At 41.5% G+C, this 4,866-nt stretch overlaps 1 pseudogene; it reads right to left on the bottom strand.

The window, feature by feature from the left end:
* Positions 1-380: 380 nt before the first annotated feature.
* On the bottom strand, positions 381-1,732 carry LOC131403904 (olfactory receptor 2V2-like; annotated as a pseudogene).
* Between the last annotated feature and the right edge of the window lie 3,134 nt (positions 1,733-4,866).

Below are 4,866 nucleotides of genomic sequence, written 5' to 3'. Positions count from 1 at the left end.
TCATTTGTTGCAATTTTTCTCTTTTTTTGAACATTATTACTAGGATTTTATTGAGTATATTTGTCATTTATTAGAATCTAATTTAGTTTTATTTATCCTTTCGATGTTTGTCTTTTAGTTTGTGAAGCCTTCCTCTAATATTTATCATTTTGTGTCGTCTATTTTCTTTGTGTTTAATTTTCTGCTCTTTTTCTAGCTTGTGATGAATGCTTAGAACTTAGAAATTCAACTTTTCTATATTATACACAATTATATATAAATATATATAATCTAGGATTATACATTTCTCTCTAAGGATAGTTTTAATTCCACCCCAAAAGATTTGATGAATAATATTTTTAATTGGAAATACATTCTAATTTCCATCGTGGTTTACTCATTAATCATGGGTTGTTTACAAATGTATTTATTAATCTCCAAGCATGTAGGAATTGACGTTAGCAATAAGAATTAAGAAGTTAAGCTCAGGGCATCCTCTGATAGCAGATGTAGTTCCAATTTTGAATAATAAGTAATAGCAATCCCAATGCGTTACTTCTGCACAGATCTTGAGTTCACAAAGTCCTGTATTCCATTTTAATGTATTTTACAAAAGAATTAGTCCAAAAAAGACTGAGGGGAAAAAGCTGGTTTTTCATCAGAGCTATAGAGTACTGCTTTAGGGTTTAAAAAGACCTCTGCAAGCCTTGGGTGTCATAATCCTCATTATTAATGAGGAAACTGAAACTCACATAAAGTAGATTATTTACCCAACATCACACAGCCAGGAGGTGGCAGCACCAGGCACAGGATGCTCTGGACCTTCAGGCCTGCCTGCCAACCCTGCAATGGTCCAGCCCCTTCCTCGGGGTCCCCATCATCTCCCGGTTCCTCAAGCTATAAATGAGAGGATTGAGCATAGGAGTAAGGTCCGTGTAGAAGATAGAGACCACCTTGTCATGGCTGGGGGCCCGGTAGCGCCTAGGCCTCAGGTAGATGAACATGGCTGCCCCATAGAAGAGGGAGACAGCTGTCATGTGGGAGGTACAGGTGGCCAGAGCCTTTTCACCATCCTGAGCAGAGTGCATCTGGAAAACAGCCCTCAGGATGCAAGCATAGGAGGCCAAGATGATGGAGAAGGGAAGGAACAGCATGAAGACACAGCAAGAAAATATCACATTCTCAAAAAGGGATGTGTCTATACAGGCCAGTTTCAACAAAGATAGCATCTCACAAAAGAAGTGGTCCACCTCCCTCAAACCACAGTAGGGAAAGGTCATTACTACTACCATCTGGATCAAACTGTCTATTATCCCAAAGGCCCAGGAGCTCCCAACAATCCCAAACAGATTCTCTGACTCATGAGGATGGGATAGTGAAGTGGGTGGCTAATGGCCACACAGCGATCATAAGCCATGAGTCCCAGCAAGAGCCCCTCCGATCCCACGAGACAGACAAAGAAGCCACATTTGTATACCACAACCCACAAAGGAGATGGACTTCCTGCCAGACAGGAAGTTGACTGCCATCTTTGGCGCATTGGTACAGACCAACATGAGGTCCATGAGGAAGAACTGAGGAAGAAGTACATGGGTGTATGAAGTCAAGCATCTGTGTAGATTAGGAAGATGAGGAAGACATTCCCACAGAGGGCCACTGTGAAGACTATCATGATTGCTGAGAAAAGTACAAGGTCAGTTGGACTGTGGGAAAAGATGCCCAATGGGACAAAGTCGTCTGTGGATGATTGGTTCAACCACGTCTCCGTGGCTCAGTTGATGTTTCCGGTAACCTGTGAACATGGACAAAAAATATTGGTTGGACTGACATTTCTTTAACCTCTGCATTCCACATCTTCAGCTAGCTGTTTTGTTTGTAACTCATGAGGCCTCAGCAACAAAAGCTTTGGGACATAGAAGAGGACACTCCTTCATATCCCTATGACACAGCAATAGGAGTTCTCCCAGCTCATGGAATTGGACCACATATCTGGACTGGTGTGTATCCTTATCTAGATGAGTAGAAACTGAGTTATTTTATGTGTCATGGGACCTTTGGACAATCCCCTTTAGCAGGCAAAGTCTTGGCTTTACTGTATGATACAGAGTCTACTGTCTGAGACCACATGGACTTGGTAAACTATCTCTAAGCGGGCTTAGGCCATTTCATTCCCATGAGATAATTTATGTGTTACAGAAAGGGAAGGGAATCAAGCATAGTTTTCTCTTTAGTCTGTATATCTTTCTGTATGTGCTGAGAGTTTATCATGCTGGCCACTCTGTTATGTTTGTAATATCAATTATGGAAGTGCTCTCTAGTGCCCCATATGAGAAGGAAGAGCTGCAGTTGGATGCCATTGTTGTCAATATTGGGTTGACAAAAAGTCACAATCCAATGGGGAGCAACAGTGACTTGGTTCCCAAACCTCTTAAGAACAGTGAGGTCTTTAATTGTGCTGAGACTTTTAAATAACTCCAGGATCAAGGCTTCAGTATAAGTGGGCTGGAATCAAGTACAGTTAATAACCTACTTACAAAGTTACTTTTAGTAGAAATCAAAGAGCCTTCTTTATAAAAACCTTCTGACTGAAAACTTGCACCTGGCTTTCTGAACCTTTTACTCACTGCCTTATAAAAGTTTCAATCAATTTATTTGGAGCGTGTCACTGAAAAGGGATTTTCCTTGATCTTTGGTCAAGAATTTTTTCTAAATATATTACTATGGAATGGAACAGGAGGCATGGCCTGATTTTAGATGGACAAAGCTAAATCGAGAAATAAAAGTCATGCATATTAAAAAAGATAAAACTCCCTTGATGATATGATAGTTGCAGTATGTGAACCCAAGGCAAATAACAGAATAAATAATTATAAACAACTGAGTGGAAAACACTGCCATTATTCAGGCACAACTCTTTTATTGTTGTCCTCACACTCACCCAGTGAACCTTGTTTTCACTGTCTAAGGCCTTTACGGTTTTTATAGGATTCTCTCTCTTCTCTCTCATCAGCCTCCTTCTAATTTCACTTGTCTCATTATCCATCCAGGGCTGAACTATCAGGCATTTTCATGGTTCTGAAGGTAGCACAGCAGTGAATATTTTTTCCTTAAGTTTGTATGAGCTATCTACTGCTGTGGAACAAATAGCTCCAAAATTTAGCAGCTTGGAATAAAACAGGGAACATTTGTTATCTCAGTTTCTGTGCATCAGGAATGTGGGTGCAGCTTAGTTGTTTGCCTCTGGTGTTATGTCTCTCAGGAGGTTACCGTCAGCTGTTGGCCAGATGATAGTCCTCTCAGGGCTGGACTGGAGGAGGCTCCACTCCAAGATCACTCGTGCGGCTGTTGGCAGAGCTCAGGCCCTCTTCAAAGGCCCCTCACAGCATGGCAGTTGACTTCTCCCAGGGTGAGGGATGGAAGAGAGAGGGAGAGCAAAAGCACCCCACACAGAAGCCGTGGTCTTATAACCTGGAATTGGAAGTGACACTCTGTGAGCTCTGCTGAATTCTAGTCTTTAGAAGTGAGTCACTAAATCCAGCCCATGCTCACTGGGAAGGGAGCCCACGAGGGCATGAATACCAGGAAATGGGGACCAATGGGAGCATCTTAGAGGCTGTCTGCACAGCCTTTCATGTTCTAGTCTCATACCCTGATTGCAGGTATAAATAAATGGGACTCAGATAATTTTAACAAGTGATCTTGTCATGTAAGAAAGGTGGTGCCATGCAAGTTGCCTAGAAAACAAAGAATCAAAGATTTTGAGTTTGTCAGTCTGTTTCTCATCTGCCTGGTCTAGTGACAGGCAATACACAATCGGTAAAAATAATGTTTGACTTTTGCATCGCACAGTGCTCATACCTATTCCTCATTTGACCTCATAGTGATCCTGCAATGAAGGTACAGTGATTATTAAATTAGCCCCTCTTTTACAAATGAGGAAGTTGAGGCTCTGAGGAGCTGGCTGGATTGTCCAAGGTTACATGGTGAGTAAGTATGGGCCCCTTCCCAAAACTTGAGAAGGGGCCTTTGGAATGTAAGTTCCAGATACTTTATACCTGGCTGTTTGAGGGAAAAATATCTTTAGAAGGGCAAGCTACCTTATCTTGGAGAAATTCTCAGATAGGAAATTACAGTTCCCTTTCTGTAATTCTTAGCTCTCTCAGCAGGCTTCTGATCCATAATCTGTACTCTTAAACATTAGAGATCCTTTTACTGAAGGGCAGTACTGGTTTCCTTTCGGATATAACTCTCATCACTGTTAAATTAATTAAACAAGGAGGCCAATAGGCTGAGTGGCTTTAATGCCTTACCATCCTACCAAGCAAACCCAAACCTAAGCCTGTAAATGTCTCAAGACAAAGATATCAAAACCTAAGGACAATCAACCAAAAATAGCCAACTAGGATTTCCAATAAGTCAAATGCTTAAGTATAGCCAATCAGATAACTTCCTTGCTTTTCTTCTGCCTTTTCTCTATAAAAGTCTTTCCCTTGGTTCCTGTCAGTGGAGCACTCCTAAGCACTTCCAGTTTGATGCTGCACAATTGGAATTGCTTTTTGCTCAAATAAACTCTTAAAATTTTTAATGTGCCTCAGTGTATCTTTTAACATCACAGATGAATACATGATCATTTATGGTTAAGTTTCTGTCTTTTGTGTTGGTTAGTAGAAGTGGAATTCGTAATCATAGATGAAAATCACAATTACATTTCTGGCCCTGTGAAACTCAGGGAAAGATCTCAGGGTGATGACCATGAGGCTGAGGTGGAGGAGTCAGAGAATCTTTCTGTCCTCCTGTCTCTCCAAATGAGACCAAAATCCCCATTGGATCCCAGACACCCCTCCCAAGCCTCAGCCCCAACCCCAACTTCCAATTGCCTGCCCGAAT

The sequence above is a fragment of the Diceros bicornis genome, unplaced genomic scaffold, assembly GCF_020826845.1.
Source record: "Diceros bicornis minor isolate mBicDic1 unplaced genomic scaffold, mDicBic1.mat.cur scaffold_95_ctg1, whole genome shotgun sequence".
In the NCBI taxonomy this organism is placed as follows: domain Eukaryota; kingdom Metazoa; phylum Chordata; class Mammalia; order Perissodactyla; family Rhinocerotidae; genus Diceros; species Diceros bicornis.
This window is presented reverse-complemented; position numbering and strand designations above follow the sequence as displayed.